Here is a 25,408-nt window from a genome sequence, read left to right on the forward strand (position 1 = left end):
TTAGTATAACCCTCTGAGGTTGGTTCATTGATTACCCAAGTCGTTTACACGTTTCCGTTAAATTGCCTAATGTTGACCAATATGCCCTTTTTACCATGAAACAAGAATTTTGGATATGTGAGAAGACAATAACCGTGGTTATTGATTTATAAACATATCCCTAAATATTCATAACAATTCGAGGTCCAAAATAGGAGTTATGCTAAATAGCACAATTAAGAAACTTTTGTTAATTAAACGGCACAATTAGCATAAAGCCTATCTAAACCCAACTTTTAGCACCAAACCGTTTACCCACTGATGTAATATAATATTTTGAGATTTATGAAGATTTTTAAATATTTTTAACTTGCTCATAACCCAAGGTTTTGGCGTTGATTCAGTAAATACCGATTATACCCTTTTTGCTTATAAAATGAGTTCTACATAGTATTTTGACACCAATCCACCGATTATACCTTTTTTTGCTTATAAAATGAGTTCTACATAGTATTTTGACACCAATCCAATTGCTACTGATTTTATATAATAAATGTGGTATTTTGAACTTTATAACCTGATCAGAAAACTCGGATTTCCGGTATAACCCGGAAGTAGCTTAAAAAGGCTTTTTACGCGCATTAAACACCTAGTATGGGTTTAAAAACCATTTTGTCACATAAGACTTATTATCAACTGATATGACCTATTGAAATAAGTTATTTTGCTGATGTATTCGGACCCGAATCTCAGAACTTCATTTAAACTCTTTTATAACCTTTAAAATGACCAAAATACCCTTACGGGGCTTAATATGAGATTAAACTCGTTTCGGGCATGATGGAAGATATCCACTGATATCACAACATATTTAAAGCATATTGACTTAGGAAACCTATATATGACTTTTACGGTTACCCTTCTTACGCGTTCGGTTCGGTTCATGTAACTAGTTTGCATAAATTAGCCGAAACGGGTCAAACCTTATCGTTTTTATCTCAAAATCCAGAATGTGGTTAGATTACCCATGTTATACAAGTCTTCAAACTTGTCGGGTCTAAATCACGTTCTATTCCGGTCTTCGCTTAATCGTGCGTCTCGAACCGTATCTTTCGTTAAACTAACCGGTCTAAGTTTAGGCTTAATTAAAGACCCGTTAGGATTCTAATAGGTTGTTATCAACCTTCGTTCCAGAATAGGAGACCCGGTAAAAGCTAAACGCACTTTCTATTTGTGTTTGATACTTGCAAAGGTAAATACTTTTAACTTATCTTCCCTATACGGGCTGTAGACGTACACCCGTCGGTGCCAGAAATAAATAATGTGGTGCGTCTATTGATCTTTAACTCGGTCTTCAGATCGGGCTACTGAACGCATATGGAACATGTAATTCTTTTACAAGATTATATACAAATAATTGTCCCAAGTTATAAAAAGTTTGTGCCTCGTGCACTCAATTCAATTTTATTAAACTTTTCAAAATGAGTCAGTTGAATGCATTTACCAGTGTAAACTGACGTATTTTCTCAAAAAGGTTAAGTGCAGGTACTACGCGAACTAGGCTGGCTTTCTCCTAGCGTCCACAATAAGTCTCGCAAGCTTGGATGTCAAACTGTTGAACAATGTTTCCCATTTATTTTTGATCCACCTGTGGATTATTTTCAACTGTTGTGATACTTGATATTACAATTATATTCGGTTGAAATATATCTATCTTTTGCTTCCGCTGTGCATTTAAATATTGTGTTGTTTGACTGTAATGTTACCAACTACGTCACGATAATCCCCCACCGGGCCCACCGGTGAAACGTGGAAATATCGGGGTGTGACAGGTTGGTATCAGAGCCAACATTGAGTGAATTAAACACTGGCCTTATGTGTTTAATCTCAATGACACAATTGCACATACTCGAGTCTAGACAAGAACTTAGGACAAATTCCAAATTTGTTGCTCTAGTTTGTCCTTTATTGTTTGTTGTTTATTTCAATTGTTTAAACAGGAAATATGCCACCGAGATTCGGAAGAGGAGGAAGAGGCAAGGGGCCAATCACTGCCCCCAACGATCACGAGGCCGGGCCTTCTCACCTGCGAACTCCTTCCACTACAATGAGTGTCGAACCTCAGAGAAACAGGAGGAACCTTTTTGAGCCCGCTAGACGGTCTGTCTCACACAGTTCAACACCTTCTTATAGTCACTCTTTTGGGCCGCACTCGGAAAACGAACCCGATAACCCACAACCTTCATACATACCTCTCCAGCATTCCGTTTCGCACCGTTCCTTCGGCGACCCTACTCCTGTCTTTCAGGGCTGGTTTAACCCAGCAAACTATGTCCAAGAACTAGTGGGTTTTAACCCATTGGGACCAGAGGACCACTTCTCAGAAGACAATGCAATGGACATGGACGAGGACACGGATTCCGTCGAACCTGCAAGAGGTACCCCCAACCATCCCATCGAGATCTCTGATGGATCATCCTTCCACGGAACACCCTATCAGGGTCCAGACAGTTACCAAGCAAGGTTCAACTAATATGAGTGGTACTTTACGCCCTCTCACTATTCATCGCCTCACCAGCAGCAGCAGCAGGATCCCTCGGGGGATTCACGTTTCGTGGCTGTCACGCCACCGCCTCCACCGCCGCCAATTCATCAGGCACCTCCAGAACCACCAAGGCGTAGGAGAACAGGCGCGCGGATATCCGCACGAAGAGGGGATTTTCACTTTAGCACCCCTCGACACTCCAGTGGCAGTCATTACCCGCCACTGCAGGAAGACCCACAAATGGGTGGGCCCTCAAACCCAGTTCAAGAGGCGAATTCTGCACCAGTTGCACCACCACCGCCACCATTTGGTTATGATAACCCGATACCTACATACGCCGGTTCCACGGCATATAACCCATTTGAGCAACCAGCTCACACCCACTACAACTATATTGATGCCGACCCATACCTAGTTGCGGCGGCCAACTACAACGCCCTTCATCCTGAAGGACCATATGGAACTCCCTGGGGAATGGGATACCCAGCTCATGGGTATCAAACACATGTTTGACCTCCGATTCAACAGCAATCGCAGCCGCCACGTTTTTCCCCACCGGAGCAAGAAGAAATCCTCCACCGATTAAACAGGGTGGAACGAGATTTTGAAGAAGAGCGTAAGAACGACCGTGGTTTCCTCAAGGGCCTAGCAAGCTTGTTAAAAGGAAAGAAGAAGAGGGATCATTAATCCCTATATGTATTATTGTATTCCCTATTTCAATCAAGTCCTTGCGTGGACATTTATCTGTGTATTTAGTCCTTGCGTGGACTTGTCTTTTCAGTCCCTACGTGGACTTGTCTTTTCAGTCCCTGTGTGGACTTGTCTCTTTAGTCCTTGCGAGGACACCTATCTTAGTATTTGGTCCCTGCATGGACTTGTATTTCTGTTTAGCCTCTGCATGGGTAATTTGTCTATTTAAAAAGTCCCGTTTAGGGCAATGTGTAATCCTTTTTAATATGTAATGGAATGCTAAGTTTATAAATTTCATTTTTGTCATTATATGCATAAATACATTATGAAGTAAATAATTCAAATTCATTCCTTTTAAAATATATCTGCCTATTCAAATATTAACTTAGAATCTTAACGGTATAACTTCGTGTCATGATAAGACCTGGCCAAGATGGTAGGACCTGGTTAAAAGATTCAAATCTCTATTAACGTCTAAAAACATGTTAACACTCTTGGCAGACGTGATTCGCTAAAATCACACGCGTCATTCTTATATAAGGATTATTCAAAAGATTCCTAAACCTAACTTAATGATCTATAAATCCAATTAAGATGATCGTATATTAGACATCCATAGGTGATGTAATGCCTACGTGCCATACTCATTATCGTATAAGACAAAAGACAGTAGTAGTCTACGACTCCCTGTCAGAAAAAGGTAAGGAACTATATTCAAACCTTCATGCCATGATTCTCTGAAATCATGACTTGTTATTTAAAATGTCCCTGTGACTAGGCCTTTTGTGCTAATAATATTATTATTGTTTGTAAATAGGATAATTATAAATAAAAAACCTAAATAAAACCAGATATAGTCTATGTTTACCATGGTTAATGGATTGCCATAAAAAGACAATTCCATAATAAACCAGTGTTAATATCTTATGTAACAATTCAAAAACATGGCTGACTCGGATGAGATCAACAGTCACCCAAGGGAAAATCATGATAACGCCCAGATTAACATAGCGGGTGCAGAACTCCAACCATTAATTGACAATGCTGTTGCAAAAGCCTTGGATAGGCAGTATAGTGAGTCGAGCGGTACTCGGAGTAGGACCCTATCCGCACCGCATTCCAAGCCTAAGACTCATTCTGAGGCCCACAGCAAGCCACCACCCTCCAAGAAAGATGAATCAAAGAAAGACGATGACAATCGTCACTCTTCAAACCGGCAAAGTGTCCCATCTCAAAGGATCGTGCTGAATCAAGGACCCCGTGATAAGGGTTGCTCCTACAAATACTTTGTGTCATGCAAACCCAGGGATTTCATCGGGGAAAAAGGGGCTATAGACTGCATGACATGGTTGGATGAGATGGACACCGTGGTTGATATCAGTGGGTGCGCTGAGAAGGATGTGGTAAAGTTTGTATCTCAATCGTTCAAAGGTGAGGCCTTAGCCTGGTGGAGGTCGTTGATTCAAGCTACTGGGAAGACTCCACTGTACAGTATGTCATGGGAACAATTTGTTGCCCTCATCAAAGAGAACTACTGCCCTCAGCATGAGGTAGAGAAGATCGAGTCGGATTTTCTGTCATTGGTTATGAAGAATCTAGATTGCCAAGCTTACCTCACGAGCTTTAATACAATGTCAAGGTTAGCTCCTTTTCTGGTGACCCCGGAACCCAAAAGAATAGCTCGTTTCATTGGGGGTTTAGCCCCAGAGATAAAGGCAAGTGTAAAAGCCTCTCGGCCAGCTGCTTTCAGGTCTGTAGCTGATATATCCTTGTCCCTCACACTGGACGCGGTCAAGCAGAGATCGTTGAGGAACTCGGATGCCGAGAAAAGGAAGCGTTATGATGATAATTCACGACGGTCAGATAAGAAGCACAGGGGAAACAATGACCACAAGAAGGGGTCTAGTTCTAAGAAGGATGGGCATCAGTCTGGAGATAAGCCCAAGTGTAAGACTTGTCAGAAACACCACTTTGGGAGGTGCAGACTTGACTCAAAATCCCAATCTCAGCCAAGGCCTTGTGGGATTTGCAAGTCTTCGGAACATAAAACCGTGGAGTGCAAGAAGCTGAAGGACGCAACGTGCTACAGTTGCAACGAAAAAGGGCACATTAAGACAAATTTCCCAAAATATGCAAAGAAAGCTGATGTGCGTGAAGTGTGTTATATTTTAGATGTATATTTTAAGCCCTTTTTACACTTTTAGCCAAGTTTTAAATTTATAAAACACGATATTTACTAACAGTAAACACACATATGGGCAAGTGCACCCATCGTGGACGTAGTATAGTGTTGGTAAGATATCGAGGTCGTCCAAGGACACAAGAGCTTTAAGTACCGGTTTATCCTCAACGTCTAATCAAATCAAAATGTTAGAAAAATATTTTAAACTAAGAAAATAAAACTAACTAAAATGCTGAAAATAAAAATAAAAACAGATAGACAAGATGAATCACTTGGATCCGACTCGTGTGCTAGTGTAACCTTTGATTATTTTCACACTTTTGCACTTGTTTAAGAGATTATCTTAGTTATTGTAGTAGGCCCCTCTTTTGAAGGCGATGTTACCCTCAACCCAGTAGTTGTAGTAAGCAAGGATACAATCCTAAAGGGTCGGATTATTGAAAGATAATTAATTTAGTTATTAATGCATAATGTGGTAGGCCCCTCTTTTGAAGGCGACGTTACCCTCAGCTAAGTAGTCTGAGTCAGCAGGGATATAGTCCTAAATAGCTGGGTTAAAGTTTTAATAGTAGTTTAACTTATGAGGGGAAGAGTTTGTACCCCCGCCATCCAATACCTTTGGGTATTGAAGGAGGTCCTACTAAATTTGACCCAGGTCCCTTGCAGGATCTCTAAACGCTGAACAACGGCAAGACTCTTACCAAACCGTTCCCTTAACCCCCGACCAGGTAGCCAACATACCTCCATATAGACCGTGGAGTTATGAATGGTGAAAATCTTTTATTTTATATAGACAATAAAATAATGCCAAGACACCACGGACAAACGATAAGGAAGAATCACCTTCAACATAAGAAACTAGTAATTGAAGTCATTAATACAAACCAATTAAAAAGTGCAAAAGATTAAAAATAAAAAGTATTACACTAAACACTTGTCTTCACCAAGTGATGTAAGAGACTTAGGCAAACATGGCCTTTGATTGTCAAGAACTCTTACGATCAATCTTGGATCCCGAGATGACTCACACACTCTATGATGGACAATGGATGATGGTGGTGGATGATGGTGTTATGGTGGTGGTGGGTGGTGGGTGAAGTGTGAGAGAGGTGGTGTGCCAAGGGATGAGTTGAAATGTCTCTAAGCACTCCTATTTATAGGCTGAACAGAAGCTTGGGCACGGCCCCGTGCCCGCTGGGCACGGCCCCGTGTCCATCCTTGTCTCCCTCCTCATTAATTGTAATTCGCAATTACAATAATTGCGCCTGCAGGAATCTGACCACGCCCCCGTGTCCACTGGGCACGGCCCCGTGGTGGGCAATAGAAGCTTCTAAAGGTTTGTCTTTTCTGCTGCTTCTTAGGCACGGCCCCGTGCTCGCTGAGCACGGGGCGTGTTCAGTCTTCTGTTTACTTGGTTTTGCTTGGGAAGATGCTGTTGAGGGGTCGGGCATTCCACTTTTGTTCCTTTTCTTGTATTTATGTTAGATTTTGCTGTCTTTTTGCTTCTTTTGTTAATTTGAGCTCATTTAATCCTGAAAATACAAAAGGAAGACAATAACACACTTTTTCCAACATTAGTACAAAAAAAGGGTTAACTTTATGCCACATTTGATAAAATTTATATGTTGCATTTTGCGTATATCAAATACCCCCACACTTGAATCTTTGCTTGTCCTCAAGCAAAACTCTTAATAATGTGGCTTTATTCACTCCCAAATGGAATGGGTAGAAGAGAAGGTTTTTGGGCTTGTCATAGAGTGTCGGGATTTCCAAGATTCTTTATTGAGGTTTTATTTTTATTTATTTACAATCCTATTCGGCATGATTTATTAAGAACATTCTTTAAGATAGATTACTTATTTGGGCATAACATACCTTTTTTAAAATCTCATATATATACAAGTTCACATACCTCACGGGAGATCACTCAACACTCGGCCGAAGGTGTATTTTTTAGTGAATCACTCGAGAGCGGCATGGAACTTATTTCTATCATAAGCATGCCAAGCAATCAATCCTCCTCCTTTTTAACTATATACCTTTGTAAATATCAAGAGGACTTTATGGGTTTTTTTGGCTTGGGCTAAAGGTGGGTGGTTGGGTTAGTGGTTAGTAAAAAGGGCGAAAGGCGTAACAAACATTGGTTTGAAAGACTTTTTATTTTTCATATTTTTATTTTATTTCGATGGATTGTTCAAACAAAGATATTTGATAAACTTTGTTTGTTTGTTTAGCTTCATCGAGAATTTTTTTTTTTAAGGAAGTCATAAGAGAACCGAATGTTGTTACTAAAAAAAATTAAATAAAAAGGTTTAGGTGGGTAAAAAGGGTTATTTTGGGTTAAGAAATGAAAAGGTTTAGGCTCAAAGGGGTTAACTAGGGGGATTTTGGGTAGGTGGTAAAAAAAATATTGGTGTAGAATGAAAAAGGGTTAGTCCTAATGCCTCCATCATTTACTTACTTGGGTTTAAGTTGGTAAGGACCGAGAATGTATTGTTGTGGCAAGTTCTAGAGTCGTATGAACCAAGTGGCTATTCACACAAGAAACGAAAAATGAGCATTTAGTGTAAAGATATATATATTTGTATGCTCGTTAAAGGCTCAAAACTCACTTTTGTGGGAAAAGGTTTTTTTATGTGATCAAGTATATATAATTGTATTTTAACTAAGTTTGTCATGCCTTTTCATAATTTTCTTATGTTGGTTCTTTTTATCACGACGCTATCGGTTGTAAATTTGTAAAAATATAACCTTATTAAGACTTGAATTCCCAACTTAAACTTAGACAAGTAAAAAAAATGAAAACTTTTTGGAAAAAAATTGGGGTGATTAGCGGTTCCAATAGAGTTTTGTGTAAGGCTTGTTATTAGGACTTTGCAAAATTCAAAGTTTTAGCATCCCCCCACACTTAAATTACACATTGTCCTCAATGTGTCCCAAAAATAATTTTTTAGGTTGATTGAATGTGTAAAATGGTGTTAAAAGCAAAATTTTATGTTACTGGCAGTCTGGACACGGCCCTGTGTTGGGTGGACACGACCCCGTGTTCAGGTGCCAGTAACGAAAACATACAGAAGTTGGACACGGAGGCGTGTTAGCTGGGCACGACCCCGTGTTTGGTAAAAAACTGTAGAAAACTAAACAAACAGTAGGTCTGGGAGGTGGGCACGGGGGCGTGTCGGCTGGACACGACCCCGTGTGGACAGTCTGCAAGGCTGAAAAACAGGTTTCTTTCTTCAGTTTTCCTGTCCTGGCTTTAGTAGTACTAATGTTTAGTACTCGTTTGTACCTGTTCTATCAATAAATACCACACCAAACGATACCAAACGTCCTAAATTACCAAGTCAAACATCAAACCATCAAGTTAAAAGTAAAAACCAAAGTAGAAAATAAAAATAAGTTAGGGAAAGTAAATTGTTCAACACTTCGGCACGCAGGCCGGAAATTGTCTGATAGAAAGGGAAATTAACCTGTGGGCTCACCAACCAGTTGATCCTACTCCTACTCCACCCGCCTAGTCCATGTCTTCATCACTGTCATCATCTCCTCCCCCATGCCCCGCCATATACTCCCGGATGCTTCCGATGTCATCTTGGATATCGGTGATGTTTCTCTCAATGGCTCCGACCCGGTGGTATGTGTTGTTGGCGAGGGTGTAGGTGTTCCTGGTGCACATAAGGTTTTCCTGCAAAAGATCATGTAAACTCTGAAGGTTAGGAAAACCACCTCCTTGTCAGGAGGACTGCCCTGGATCACCGTGGGGTTGGTACTGGTATTGGGGAGGTGGAGCGTGAAGGAGTAGCGCCTCTTGCGGGTTCCATGCATAGCGTTGCATCCTCTGAAAACTTACCGATTCGTCTTCCGCCTCATAGATTAGGTTCATGGTGCGACAAATGTGTACATCAACCCGTCCCGACCATGGGCTTCTCTGGAAGGACCTAGGGATGTTCGTGAAGTGCTTGAAGAGGCAGTACACCTATCCCCCATAGAAGATAGGGGTTGGTGCATGAGCAAGCCGGTTTAGATGCATGTTCCGGAGTAGGAGGAATGGAACATCGAGGGCTCTTCGGGTGTGAATGTAGTGTAGGACTACCAAATTTCTCAACCCAACAACGCCGCTGCTGTCATGTCTCTGACAAAGAGAGTAAGTAAGGAGCCTGTGAATGTAGCGACAGAGCAGATCCCTTAGCTTAGTGCTCTTAGTACTGCTCGGATTGTAAAACCCATCATCAATCTGAGCCCATGCAGCCTGGCGTTCATTTTCATCCAACTCTCGCATTCCCGCGGTGTTTTCTTCATTTCCCGAATCCTCCTCTGAATACAGCCCCACTATTGCCCCGAATTGCGCCATAGAGATCGAATACCTTGTCCCACCACATCGGAATGCAACCCCCTCATTGTCGAACGGGTCACACCTTGAAGTGAAGGTGAAGGTACTGTAGAACTCCAAAGTGCACTCTTCTACCGACCGGAGTCGGGTGGTCAAAGTAACCCTGAGCGGGCCGATAACGAGGTTGTTGAAGCAGTTAAGTTGGTTCACCATGAGTAACAGGTCCGTGCATGCTTGCCTTGGGTATTCCTCGGGTCTTGTTTGAAGCGTATCATATCTGGCCCTAGCATCAAGCTCATTAGCGTTGAATCTCGTAAACTTTTTCGACATCTGAAAGACTACACCAAAATTTAGCACGAAACAGTGGAATTTTTAGAAAAAACTGCAAACAGTGAGCTGGACACGGCCCCGTGCTCAGCGGGCACGACCCCGTGTCCAGACTTCTGTTACTCAAAAATTGCATTTTTCGTTCCGGTCCCGAAAATCTGAAAATTTTTGGCCAAGTAGGTGCGGTTTCCCCCAAAAATAAAACCCCAAGTGCCTTTTTTTCCCAAAACAAACCGTTTACCCCTCCGATTTTATCTTTTTCGGTTCAAAAACAAGGGTTTGGGGTTTACATGAGAAATTGGGCAAATCTATCGACAATATAAGTGTATTTACTTCCTATTATACTAATCTAAACTAATGCTAACAGATTAAAACAAAAATTTGAGGTTTGATCCGTATGAACTTCAAGAACCGTAGATTTTTCCCCAAATTTTTGATGTTTTAACTACATGCAAGTAACTAATCTAACTACTAATGATGAGGAGACGTCGAAAATCTGCGGAAAATCGCCTGGACCAGAGCGTTTTTCGGGGAAACGGGGCATGTGGAATGAAACTGTTTGTGAAAAAGGGGGTTTTTATCCCGACAGTTGCGCGTACACGGCCCCGTGCCGAGCAAAGTTTTAAATATATATATATATATATATATATATATATATATATATATATATATATATATATATATATATATATATATATATATATATATATATATATATATATATATATATATTTAAAACTTTGCTCGGCACAATATATATATATATATATATATTTTAAGTGCACATGTGAGTGCCCTGTTTTCCCAGAAACTTGGTTCGAAGACTTACCGTTTTCGATGTTTACCCGCTTGTTCGTAACTTACCAGGTATGATGTTGATGCCTTTAGTCGTCAACCGTTTGGAGTGATATTTCTTCCTCTTCATCCTCAATGGATCCTTGATAGAGTTTCAGCCGTTGGTCATTGACTTTGAATGGGATTCCATTTCGAGATTTAATTTCTACTGCACCGTGAGGAAAAATATGGGTGATGGAAAAAGGTACTGACCACCTAGATTTTAGTTTACCCGGAAATAATCGAAGTCGTGAATTAAACAACAGAACCTGATCTCCTACTCGAAATTCATTAGGTTTAATGTATTTGTCGTGTAAGTTTTTCATTATTTCCTTATAAATTTTCGAGTTAGAGTATACATAATTCCTTAGTTCGTCTAATTCATTTATTTGACAAAATCGATTTTTACCTGCAATATCTAGATCTAAGTTTACATTTTTTATTGCCCAGTAGGCTTTGTGAGCTATTTCTACCGGCAAATGACAACTTTTTCCATAGACGAGCTTATATGGGGTTGTGCCTATAGTGCTTTTATAAGCAGTACGAAATGCCCATAAAGCATCATCTAATTTATCGGCCCATTCCTTTTTATTTAATCCTACAGTTTTTTTCAAGTATTCGTTTTAAACCTCTATTAGTCACTTCGGCTTATCCGTTTGTTTGAGGGTGATACGCTGTCGAGACCCGATGATAGACCCCATATCTTGTTAAGATTTTTTCGAGTTGATGGTGACAAAAATGGGTACCCCTATCACTTATTAATGCTTTAGGTGTTCCAAAACGAGAGAATAATTTTTTCAGAAAATTTACCACAACTCTTCCATCATTTGTTGGAAGTGCTTCGGCCTCGGCCCATTTAGACAAGTAATCAACTGCCACAAGTATATATTTGTTTCCTTTTGACGGTGGGAAAGGTCCCATGAAATCGAGTCCCCACACATCAAAAATTTCACAAACGAGAATGCCATTTTGTGGCATTTCATTTTTGGAAGAAATATTAACTGTTCTTTGGCAAGCATCACACGTCTTGACAAGATTTTTTGCATCTTTGTAAATGGTCGGCCAATAAAATCCTGAATCAAATACCTTCCGTGCTGTACTGGCAACACCATGATGTCCTCCGTATGGACCTTCATGACAATGGCGGAGTATCCTTCTTGCTTCGTTCCCATGTACGCACCTTCGGATGAGTTGGTCAGCACACATTTTGAAAAGATAATGGTCTTCCCAAAAGTAATGCTTTACATCAGCAAAGAACTTCTTTCTTTGGTGATGTGGCCATCCCTTGGTGACTATACCGCTAGCTAAGTAATTAGCATAGTCGGCATACCATGGTTCTTGTCTGTATTCCACCATCTCCAGGGACTCTACTGGAAATTTTTCGTTGATTTGTTCGTCCCTGGTTGCCTCCAAAGCTGGGTCTTCTAGGCGCGAAAGATGATCTGCTGCTGTGTTTTCTGCTCCTCTTTTGTCTTTGATTTCAATATCAAATTCTTGGAGGAGTAGAATCCACCTGATCAAACGGGGTTTGGCATCTTGTTTCTTGAAGAGGTATCGGATAGCTGCATGGTCTGTATAGACTACAGTTTTAGAAAGAACAAGGTAAGAACGAAATTTATCAAACGCAAATACCACGGCTAGTAATTCTTTTTCAGTAGTTGTGTAATTCTCTTGTGCATCATTAAGTGTTTTACTAGCATAATAAATTGGGTGCAAATGCTTTTCTTTTCTCTGTCCCAAGACTGCTCCAACAGCAAAGTCACTTGCATCACACATGATTTCGAAAGGTAGTTTCCAATCGGGCGCTATCATGATAGGTGCATTGACCAGCATTTCTTTGAGGGTTTGAAATGCTTGATTGCAATCCTTGTTAAAGATGAAAGGCGCATCTTTTTCAAGTAATTTTGTTAGAGGTCTTGAAATTTTTGAAAAGTCTTTGATAAACCGTCTGTAAAATCCAGCATGCCCTAAGAAACTTCTGCTTGCTCTAACGGAGGATGGTGGAGGTAATCGAGAAATTGTGTCAATCTTTGCTCGATCAACTTCCATTCCTTCGCTCGAGATCTTGTGACCGAGTACTATTCACTCTGTTACCATGAAATGGCATTTTTCCCAGTTAAGGGCGAGGTTAGTTTCCTCACATCGGGATAGCATTCATTCGAGGTTATCGAGGCATTGGTCGTATGAATCTCCAAAGATAGAAAAGTCGTCCATGAAGACTTCCATTGTCTTTTCTATCATGTCATGGAAAATGGCCACCATGCAACGTTGGAAAGTTGCGGGGGCATTACATAGACCGAATGGCATGCGACGATAAGCAAAAGTTCCATAGGGGCATGTGAAAGTTGTCTTTTCTTGGTCTTCAGGTGCTATTGGAATTTGAAAGTAACCTGAAAAACCATCCAAGAAACAGTAAAATTTATGACCGGATAGTTGTTCTAACATTTGAACAATAAAGGGCAAAGGAAAGTGATCCTTCCTCGTTGTTTCATTTAATCGTCTGTAATCTATACATACTCTCCATCCTGTGACGGTTCTCGTTGGTATTAATTCATTATTTTCATTAGTTATTACCGTCATACCTCCCTTCTTTGGGACTACTTGGACTGGACTTACCCATGGACTATCGGAGATAGGATAAATAAGTCTGGCGTCAAGCAGTTTGATGACCTCGTTTTTAACCACTTCTTGGACATTTGGATTTACCCTCCTTTGTGGTTGTATCACGGATTTGTAATCATCGTTCATCAGAATTTTGTGCGTGCACATGGAAGGGCTTATTCCTTTTATATCTACAAGCTTCCAAGCGATCGCATTTTTATGTTTTTTCAAAATTTTAATTAATTTTTCTTTTTCTATATTATTTAGTTTAGATGAAATAATTACAGGAGAACTACCATCTTTGTCTAGAAAAGCATATTCCAAACCTTTTGGGAGTTCTTTAGCTCAAGAGGTGGGTCTTTAGGAGACTCCTTATTTTGGGGCTCATCTAGATTAAGAACTTTAAAGGTTTGTTCTATGGCGACCTCTTCTTCAACAAAGTGGTCAACTTTTTCACTTGTATCGGGTGGCTCATCTTCATCTTCAATTAGGAGGTGTTGGGATTGAACCCTACCAGAGGAACAGATAATGTAAAGCCAAAACCGGATCACATTAGAGGACTACAATAAGCAGCAGTTTACTCTTTGCTTTCCCCTTGACAGTGGTATTCTAACAGCTGATGGATCTTAAGTACTGCTCATTACAACAACTGATGAACCAAACACTGATGAAACTCTAAAGACTGCTGAAGACAAACACTGTTGCTCTATCTACTGCTATTTCCTAAGTACTGCTGAAGACACAAGCACTGCCCACTCAAAGACTGATCACCTTTGGAGAAAGCACTGAAGCTCAACATCAGTGCTCAGGCAACAACAGTGGAACGTGAAGCAGTTGTTATCTTTTGTCTTGAATTGTACTGATAATCAGATGTTGCATGTCAGTAGTTTGTGTAGAACAGTGTATATAGGTTGTTAGTTTGTTAGATGTCACTATCATGGTGACGTCAGCTAAGATGCTTCAGTGGTTTGGTTTGCCTATAAATGGAGCGATACTCTGTACTGTTACATTTGATCGTCTTGAGTGAGTTCTTCTCCTCAATTCAATCCTTTCATCTTGTGCAACTAACCTTGAGGTATCAGGCTGAGGGGGAGCTTAGTATTGTAAGCATGCTGTAATTATTTGCTTTGTATTTCAATCATTCAACTTAATGAAAAGCATTTGTTTATCATACTATTTTCCTCTTTGATTGTGTTTACAAAGTTTGTATCCATTTCCGCTGCACTTTTCATAGTTTAATATTTTCTGAATGATCAAAATATACAAACAAACACAATCATGAGAGCCTCCGATCCTAACAATTGGTATCAGAGCTTGGACAGTCAAATTCGATCTTACAATCAATTTGACATAACAGTTCAGCTCACAATTCATTGACATTAAGGTTGGTCGTATTTTAGTTGAAAAACAGAGTAACGAGAAATCATGTTCAAAATGATGACTCAAAAGCTCTGTAAAACAACCAAGATGTCATAAAATTCACAAATCTCATACAACTCGTGATGTCATGCACAAATCACTCATAATTCCCAGATCTGGAAACTCATCTGGTAACTATGGTGTGTTCATCTTCATTCAAAATTGATTTCAACTGTTGTTATGAAATTTGTGATGTTTTCATAAGTTTACACTAAAGTATGCACCTCAGATCAGCAAAACCAATGTTCATTTAAACACTAGTGTTCTGCTGACATAGAAAGAGGGAAATACAGCTTTAGTCAAAATTTCTTATGTGCTCAAAGGCAAGTTGAGAATCCTCAAAAGGACCAAAACAACTTTGTCAAAACACATTAAGAAAATAAGGTGTCAAAACAGTCCAAATCATACGTAATGTGAGATCTGGTAATAAAACATACACAAATGTGGCCAGATCTCTCAAAACATTACCTCAAAATGATTCTGGACTAAACTTCTTCAAAATAACATTTCTCAGTGAGTATTTCTATACTTGTGAATGGGAAGGGTAAAAAGGGAAAATGAACAAATCTCAAAGTGTGGTTATCTCAAAACTTTTGAATCCAAAAGAAAAAGAGATAAGCATAAAACACTTATGAGGTCAAAGTTTGGGTAAACAGTGGAATCATGAAACTGTGTGCTTTCATCAAATACAGGAATCGTTCAGGTAACTATGGCATCTCCAGTGATTGTTCTTAAAAGAAGAATTTACAATCAATTGTCAAAGAAAATGACCCCAAACAATGGTCAAAATAACTTGAGAATGATATGATCATGAACTTATTTAAAAAGCTGTCAGATCCTTTTTGATATTTTTCAAAACATCCTTTAATTTTTTTTAAAGTGTTTTTCTCTAAATAAAACCAGATATATATTACTTTTTATAAAATATATTTTGTACTTTTACTCATATTTGATAGTAAAAGTTCTTCTCTGGTCAGGATGCAATTTCCTTATTTTTGTGTGAAATTACTATCCTAAATCTGATCAAAAGGAAATGGCACACATATCAAGGTCATGTTAAGCTCAAGTTTGGTTATCACAGATCATAAATTGATTGCAAATTGATTTTGAACTACTGAGATACTCATGTTCTAGTTCAAGTAATTAGACACAAAATGAGTAGCTCTAGTAGAAATGTCTTCATCATCTGGGATGCTAAACCACTGTCTGGAATAATGGACATTTGGCAAAACCTTGAACAAAATTTCTGTAGATAACTGCTGGCAATTTAATCTTGATAATATACATCTACAATGTATTTTGTTAAGAATAGCATCTCTGGTGCTCAACAGATGTTAGATAAGATAATGTGCTTTCACAAGACAAAATCAATTTCTACATCTGAACAAGCAGATGCTAACATTATTTGTCAAAAAGTTAAAACACTGCTGCACTATCAGTTGTTGCAATAAAAGTCTTCATTTTCTTTTCTACCACTGTTGTACCTAAAATGCTGTTGTGCCTCAACATCTGCTCTCTAAAGTCTGTCCACTGCTGATAGTCAACCTCTGCTCTTCAAAAACACTAATGTTTAAAATCATTGTTCCATCCACTGATACACCCACTGCTTCATTTCATTACCGTTGTAACTACTGATGCTTGATCCATCAGTGGTTGTTAAAACAACTGTCCTCCATTATTTACCATTTCATCAGGGGTTGGCACGTGGTCAGTTTTTAGCCGTCAGATCATTATAACCGCTGCCACATCAGCATTCACTTTTTCCCTAAAATAAAACCCTGATTAAACCCAAACAGGGGCTCACACTGTCGAATTGAATTCCAAATGTTCTTTTCTCAAAGCAGTTTCCCATTCTTCTTCACAAAAAATCCCTTCGATCTTCTTCATAAAAAATGACGAAACCAAAATCGAAGTAAAAATCAAAACCATCTTCTTCTTCCACCCCATCAAACGCCACTCAAATGGCCGCTGAAACTACGGAGATTCGCTACAAATCTCCTCACAACTATGTAGGTATACTCACAAAACCCACAACCGACAACACCTTCGACTCCATCCTGGATACCCTATCTGCATCGAAGTACAAAACTTTGATAACAGCAGACGCTCCCACTTATCTTCAAACCCAGAGAGAGTTCTGGAAGAATGCCACCCTTGAAAAACAAGGAGACATCATCACAGCCATCAACTCCTCGATACAGGGTAAGAAGGTTCAAATCTCTCCACAATCCATTTCTGAAATCTTTAAACTCGATGATTTGAAAGGAAAAACCTCATTTTCTAAAGACGAGTTGAAAAAGGATTTCATAAACAGGGGCTATGCAGAGCAACCTAAAAGGGATACCATACAAAAAGGTTATTTTCCTTCTGCACCCAGATTTTTGTTTCACACACTGTTAATGTGTGTTTCTAATAAAACGTCTTTTAATGAAATACCAACAAAAATTCAATGCCTGGGGTATGCAATTTTAAACAATGAAAACAATGATTTGGTAAAAAACGTTGATAATAAAGCATTTCTGCTCTTTCCACGATTTCTAAGCTATTATTTTGAACAAAAATTTTTAAAGGAAGACGCAGAATTGCCCAAACAAGGTGCCTCTTTTAAAATAAACTGCTTAACACCTGAAACATTCTCAAGAATGTTGGCACCAATAAAAACAAAAGCAGAGGTGCCTGAGCAGAATTTAGCAGATGAAACTGCTCCTCAGGTATCTGCTGCTGAGCCCACTGCTCCAGGTGATCAAAGCAGCACACCCACTGTTTTGAAACCCACACCTGCCACCACAAAAAGAACCAAAAAGAAAATATCCAGAAAGTCCACCAAACCCAAATCAAAGGCATCTCTGGAAGATGAGATCCCAGAGACAATGCCAGTGACAGCACAAAAGTCACCAATAACCACTGCCGCTACTTCCTCACAGCTGTTGGAAGAAAGATCTCAATCCCAGCCTCAAACTCCTCTTGCATCCTCACAAAAGGATCAAGTTGTAAGCACAGGGACCCCACAATATGAAGCTCTGGACCCACTCGGATCCATCTTCCATAGTCCTGATCCCAAGGACATGTCTCTTTCAACTCCTTTACCCTCACCTCAAATAAAACCACCATACACCATAACCTTGTTGCATGCAGCTGATGTTACTCAGACACAAACCAGTTCCTCTCAACCACCTATCACTGAGAGTATACTTCCACAGGTGACTAGGTCTGATGTTAATATCTCTGTTATCCCAGCAACAATTGAGGAGGTTACACTGCAGGAATTACAAGTAATTCTTGTCAGTAGTTCAGGTGGAGCAGCCACTACAAGTGTTGAATCTACAGGTTTACACATGGACAATGGTTTCATTAGTAAGACTCCCTTGAAGGCAATTTCTTCTATAGCACCCCTGAGAACCACCAGTGAGTTTGTTTTGACTACTGGCAACATCAAAAGGTTATCAAGTGCTGAAGAAAGAAGTCCCCAGTACCAAGAACAAGGGGCATCAATGGCTGATTTTTGGGACACTGTTCCTAAATCATTCATTGGTAAAACCACTGTTGGTGGGGATTCAGACGATCCTGTTAACTCAGGTGATGATTCAAGATATCAGGAATTGACGGGCAGGGTCGAAAACATTGAAACCTCAGTTGCTGAAATAAAAGATATGGTGCAGCAGCTGTTAAAAGCTCAGAAAGCCCAATCTACTGCTCCTCCAGCTCAAGCATCTGCTCAATAAGCACCTGCTGCAAATGAGTTATGGAATCTTTTTCAACCACTGCTGGAAAGACAAAAGCAGATGGCAGATCAGCAACATGCCATACATGTTCAAAAGCTGACCAATATGGTGGAATCAAGATTCAAGGATACTCAGGCGGATATAAAAGCTATAAAAGCTCACATTCAAAATGCCTCTGGAAAAGTTCCATCCACTGTTCTTTTCATGAACAAACCCTTCTCAGATAATGCCAAAAAGGGGGAGAAGATCAAGTGGAAGAAAAAGGGAATTGATGATGGTATGTATGTTGAGCCAGAAAATAGTCAAACCAAAACTGCAGTATCAACACACACCACATCACCACACACCACCACAACTACTGTTCCACCACCATCTGTGTCTACAGCACAAACACCACCATTACCATCACAAACACCCAAACCATTATCACCCCCTACCGAAAAGCAGAAGACAACAGATGTTACAACATCTGTTGTAATGGAAACAGTGGTTGAAACACCAGTCGTTTCAACTACTGTTAGTCAGCCACTCTTCACCACTCAAACACCTGCCATCATGACCCCTGCTCAAAAGCAGAAGACATCTGCTGATACATCAGTAGTTGTAATGACAACAGCGGTTGAGACACCAGTTGTTTTAACAGCTGTTAGTCAACCATCCACCACTGCTCTCACCTCTTCTATATCACAACCAAAGCTCTTAAGTAGAAAAAGAAAGCCAATCTCTTCCAATGAGGGTATACATGATCCTAATGCTGCACAATATCCACTGGAACTTGAAGCTATCAAAAATGAGATGAGGCAGTTCTATACAGAAAAAGATCCTTCAAAAAGAAGATTCTCCTCACTCATAGGCTACATGCCACCAGAGGATATGGATGATTACCTCAAGATCAAGGCAAGGCAAGGCAAGCTAAACTAAGAGCTAAAGTTGAGAGTGAAAGTGAAGGTCTAAGTGACGAAGGCATTGCTAAAAGACTGGAGTTCTACTTCACAAAAGTAAAGCAGATGGAAGAACTTGCACAAGAGCTAAACAAAGAAAAGGCTGATCAAAAGAAAAGGTTAAGAAAAAAATATCTAGCCTACATCATGAAAGAGAAATTCTATCCTGCTGAAGAACAACAGTTCAAAGAATGGCCATTAGTCGCTCTAAAGCATGAGGCAGAAAGGATTGAGAAAATCAAGAATGATCCAACAAAGAAGAAGAATGCTCCAAACTGGAGTAAATACAAAAAGCTCATTGCTGACCTCACTGCAGAGTATAAAGGAAAGAAAAAAGAGTTGGTGGATGCAAAAATGGATACTGCTGAAGCCATATCAAAATGGTCCAGGCAGTAGGCAGCAGACTGATGAAGCCTATGAAAGGCTAATGAAAAGAAAAATGACTGTTTTAGGCGCTTCAAAGAAACGTGAACTAATGATGAAGCTTGAACAACAGATAGAGAACCTCAGAACAATGTACAAATCAGCAGACAATCATGTTTTTGTGTCAAACCAAAAAGAAGGTAAACTGCTTACTGAAGAAGAGGTCAAAGAAAAGGAAGCAGAGTACTTCAAGGACACCATCATGAAAATGGGTCTAAAAGAAGACAGCTCAACAAAGCTTCACAACCTTGTTAAGAAGGTAATAAACAAACCTGCTTCACCAAACACTGCAACAGACATATCAGAAATTGAAAGGCAAGAGCTTATTGAACAAGAAACTGCTGAAGACATAGCTGCAACAAACAAAGTCATTGAAGAAGCCTTCAAAAGAATGTCTGAAAGTCTGCAGTTGTTCACAAGGCCATCATCTCCTAACTCATCAAAGAATAAATCTCTCCCAAGAAACCCATTTGGTTTAAAAATACTAAAGTGGATATCTGATCAAAAGACCCACGTATTGACTCTTGTCAGAACCAATGGTAAAGTGAAGTACATATCAAGGAAAGAAGCACTTGGCCTGAGTGTTGAAGACTTGCAGGATCTCCTTGAACTTACACTGTGTAGGGATGAAGATGACCAGAGTGCCAAGGAATTTGAAGCTGAATTTAAAAAACAAGCTAAGGAACTCTTGATGAGAAATAAAGGTCCTGAATAATGAAGGGTTTTGGCATTATCTGTTCCAGGGGGAGATTGTTAGGATTGGACCCTACCAGAGGAACAGATAATGTAAAGCCAAAACTGGATCACATCAGAGGACTACAATAAGCAGCAGTTTACTCTTTGCTTTCCCCTTGACAGTGGTATTCTAACAGTTGATGGATCTTAAGTACTGCTCATTACAACAACTGATGAACCAAACACTGATGAAACTCTAAAGACTGCTGAAGACAAACACTGTTGCTCTATCTACTGTTGTTTCCTAAGTACTGCTGAAGACACAAGCACTGCCCACTCAAAGACTGATCACCTTTGGAGAAAGCACTGAAGCTCAACATCAGTGCTCAGGCTACAACAGTGGAACGTGAAGCAATTGTTATCTTTTGTCTTGAATTGTACTGATAATCAGATGTTGCATGTCAGTCGTTTGTTTAGAACAGTATATATAGGTTGTTAGTTTGTTAGATGTCACTATCATGGTGACGTCAGCTAAGATGCTTCAGTGGTTTGGTTTGCCTATAAATGGAGCGGTACTCTGTACTGTTACATTTGATCGTCTTGAGTGCGTTCTTCTCCTCAATTCAATCCTTTCATCTTGTGCAACCAACCTTGGGGTATCAGGCTGAGGGGGAGCTTAGTATTGTAAGCATGCTGTAATTATTTGCTTTGTATTTCAATAATTCAACTTTTTTGGGTAAAGGGTTACCCCGGTGATTCTATTAAAACAACCGCAAATTAAGTTTGTATCCATTTCCGCTGCACTTTTCACAGTTTAATATTTTCTGAATGATCAAAATATACAAACAAACACAATCATGAGAGCCTCCGATCCTAACAGGGGGTCACTATTGCGAAAAGGATATTTCATTGAACGCTCAATATCTATGCTCCTTTTGAATGCCCCTAGTTGAAGAGGTAGATTATTGGACTTCCGGTTTTTCAAAGCTTCATGAGTATTTACAAAAGGTCTTCCCAACACTAGAGGAGCGTCATCGAGGATGACGAAATCGGTAGGAATAACCAATTGATTTGTTTGAACTAAGACGTCCTTCACTACACCAATTGACTTAATTACTCTCCAATTGGATAGAAAAATGGGTATTTGAAGTGGGGCAAAATCACTAATACTTAATTTTTCGAAAAGGTAATTAGGCATTATGTTAACACAAAGATCCTTATCAATGGTGACGTTACTAGTAAATGAATTTTGAAAAAAACATGGAAAGGGTCTTCTTTTATTAGTGAAGTTTGATCATTAGTTAACTTAACACTTACCATTTCCTCAATTTTTGCGTTAGTGTTTAGTTCCTTTAAAAACTTAGCATGAGTTGACACTAAACAATGGTTTTCAAAAGAAGGTGACAAGAGATTAATTTCTTCAAAATTAGATTCTTCTTGGATGTTAACGTTATCGGCCTCACCTCTTTCGTTGTTTAAATCATGTGTCGGTTTTACACTTGTTTGTTCTTCCACTTTTAACTCTTCAACTATCATTTCTTTATTCAATTCTTCTCTTGCGCGGGACTCCTCTTCCCTTGCGCGAGATTCTTTTACGTAACGTTCGATAGTTTTTAGTTTTTCGACTATCCTCTCGGCTATGTCGGTGATAGAGTAAGGATCGGGATCCTCAAAGCTTGAATCCGGTTGTTCGATCCTTGGTCCCTCATAGTACCCATATGAAGTAGATGGTTCACACCATTGTCCTTCATTGTAAGCATATGATGGATAAGGGTCGCAATTTTGTTCTTCATAGTACTCATATGAGGTGGGTTGTTCACACCATGGTTCCTCATAATAAGTATATGAAGGCGGTGGCTGATATCTTGACTCCTCAAAGTATGAGTATGAAGGTTCATACCTTGGTTCATCAAAATATGAGTATGAGGGGCTAAGTTCATACCTTTGGTCTTCATAGGATGTGTATGAAGTTGATGGCTCGTACCTGTGCTCCTCATAATAGTTGTATGAAGTGGATGGTTGAAATAAGTTACAACATTGTACCAAGTGCGGGTTACCACAATTAGTGCAATATTCTCTCATATAATCATCCTCCTCATAGGTGTAGTTGTAGCCTCCTGAGTATTGATCTATAAGAATCACTCAGCAGACCACAACTGAGTCTCGGGACCAGAAAACAAAAACAAAGATGGAAACAGAGGCTGGACACGGCCCCGTGTCTGGTGAACACGGCCCCGTGTTCAGGGTCTGTATCTAGGCGTTTTAATTAAAGTTACTGGTCTCGTTGAGCACGGGGGCGTGTTTCGTGAGCACGGCCCCGTGTTCAGACTCTGTATCTGGGTATTTAACTAAAAATATGCAGCACGGCCCCGTATTCAGTGAACACAGCCCCGTGTTCAGGCTACTGTATATGCAAACTAAACTAAAATGCAGAAAAATGTGCGCACGTTTTTAAAAAGGTTTTGAAAAACTGATTAGGCCGTCGTTTTTAAGCTTTCTTAAAAGCCTTGTGTCCCCGGCAACGGCGCCAAAAACTTGATGTGTGTGAAGTGTGTTATATTTTAGATGCATATTTTAAGTCCTTTTTACACTTTTAGCCAAGTTTTAAATTAATAAAACACGATATTTACTAACACTAAACACACATATAGGCAAGTGCACCCATCGTGGACGTAGTATAGTGTTGGTAAGATACCGAGGTTGTCCAAGGACACAAGAGCTTTTAGTGCCGGTTTATCCTCAACGTCTAATCAAATCAAAATGTTAGAAAAAGATTTTAAACTAAGAAAATAAAACTAACTAAAATGCTGAAAATAAAAATAAAAACAGATAGACAAGATGAATCACTTGGATCCGACTCGTGTGTTAGTGTAACCTTTGATTATTTTCGCACTTTTGCACTTGTTTAAGAGATTATCTTAGTTATTGTAGTAGGCCCCTCTTTTGAAGGCGACGTTATCCTCAACCCAGTAGTTTGAGTCAGCAAGGATACAATCCTAAAGGGTCGGATTATTGAAAGATAATTAATTAAGTTATTAATGCATAATGTGGTAGGCCCCTCTTTTGAAGGCGACGTTACCCTCAGCTAAGTAGTCTGAGTCAGCAGGGATACAGTCCTAAATAGCTGGGTTAAAGTTTTAATAGTAGTTTAACTTATGAGGGGATCAAAGAGTTTGGACCCCCGCCATCCAATACCTTTGGGTATTGAAGGTGGTCCTACTAAATTTGACCCAAGTCCCTTGCAGGATCTCTAAACGCTGAACAACGGCAAGACTCTTACCAAACCGTTCCCTTAACCCCCGACCAGGTAGCCAACATACCTCCATATAGACCGTGGAGATATGAATGTTGAAAATCTTTTATTTTATATAGACAGTAAAATAATGCCAATATACCACGGACAAACGATAAGGAAGAATCACCTTCAACATAAGAAACTAGTAATTAAAGTCATTAATACAAAACCAATTAAAAAGTGCAAAATATTAAAAATAAAAAGTATTACACTAAACACTTGTCTTCACCAAGTGATGTAAGAGACTTAGGCAAACATGGCCTTTGATTGTCAAGAACTCTTACGATCAATCTTGGATCCCGAGACGACTCACACACTCTATGATAGACAATGGATGATGGTGGTGGATGATGGTGTTATGGTGGTGGTGGGTGGTGGGTGAAGTGTGAGAGAGGTGGTGTGCCAAGGGATGAGTTGAAATGTCTCCAAGCACTCCTATTTATAGGCTGAACAGAAGCTCAGGCACGGCCCCTTGCCCGCTGGGCACGGCCCCGTGTCCATCCTTGTCTCTCTCCTCATTAATTCTAATTCGCAATTACAATAAATGCGCCTGCAGGAGTCTGACCACGCCCCCGTGTCCACTGGGCACGGCCCCGTGGTGGGCAATAGAAGCTTCTAAAGGTTTGTCTTTTCTGCTGCTTCTTGGGCACGGCCCCGTGCTCGCTGAGCACGGGGCGTGTTAAGTCTTCTGTTTCCTTGGTTTTGCTTGGGAAGATGCTGTTGAGGGGTCGTGCATTCCACTTTTGTTCCTTTTCTTGTATTTTGTTAGATTTTGCTGTCTTTTTGCTTCTTTTGTTAATTTGAGCTCATTTAATCCTGAAAATACAAAAGGAAGACAAAAACACACTTTTTCCAACATTAGTACTAAAAAGGGTTAAATTTATGCCACATTTGATATATTTATATGTTGCATTTTGCGCATATCAAAAGCTGATGAAGGAAAGAAGACCAATGCTAGGGTCTTCAGAATGGACGCAAAGGAAGCTGTGCAGGACGATAACGTGATCACAGGTACCTTCCTTATAAATGATGTCTATGCAAGAGTGCTTTTTGATTCAGGAGCTGATAAATCTTTCGTAGATAATAAGTTTTTCAAATTGCTGAATTTACCTGTCAAAACCTTAAGTGTGAAGTATGAGGTGGAATTAGCAGATGGCACCTTAGAAACCGCCTCAACCATATTAGAGGGATGTTTCATATCTATTAAGAACCACTCTTTTCCCTTATCCCTACTTCCCTTGAAGTTAGCCGATTTCGACATAGTTTTGGGCATGGACTGGTTATCTCATAACCAGGCCCAGATTGTCTGCAATAAGAAGCAAGTGGTGATCAAGACTCCGTCTGGTGAATCACTTACCATTCAGGGAGATACCCAGTATGGACTGCCTGAGCAAGTGACTATGCTGAAGGCCTCTAAGTGTTTGGTGAAGGGTTGTGTCATCTAC

The sequence above is a fragment of the Helianthus annuus genome, chromosome 10 (genome assembly GCF_002127325.2).
Source record: "Helianthus annuus cultivar XRQ/B chromosome 10, HanXRQr2.0-SUNRISE, whole genome shotgun sequence".
Classification (NCBI taxonomy): Eukaryota; Viridiplantae; Streptophyta; class Magnoliopsida; order Asterales; family Asteraceae; genus Helianthus; species Helianthus annuus.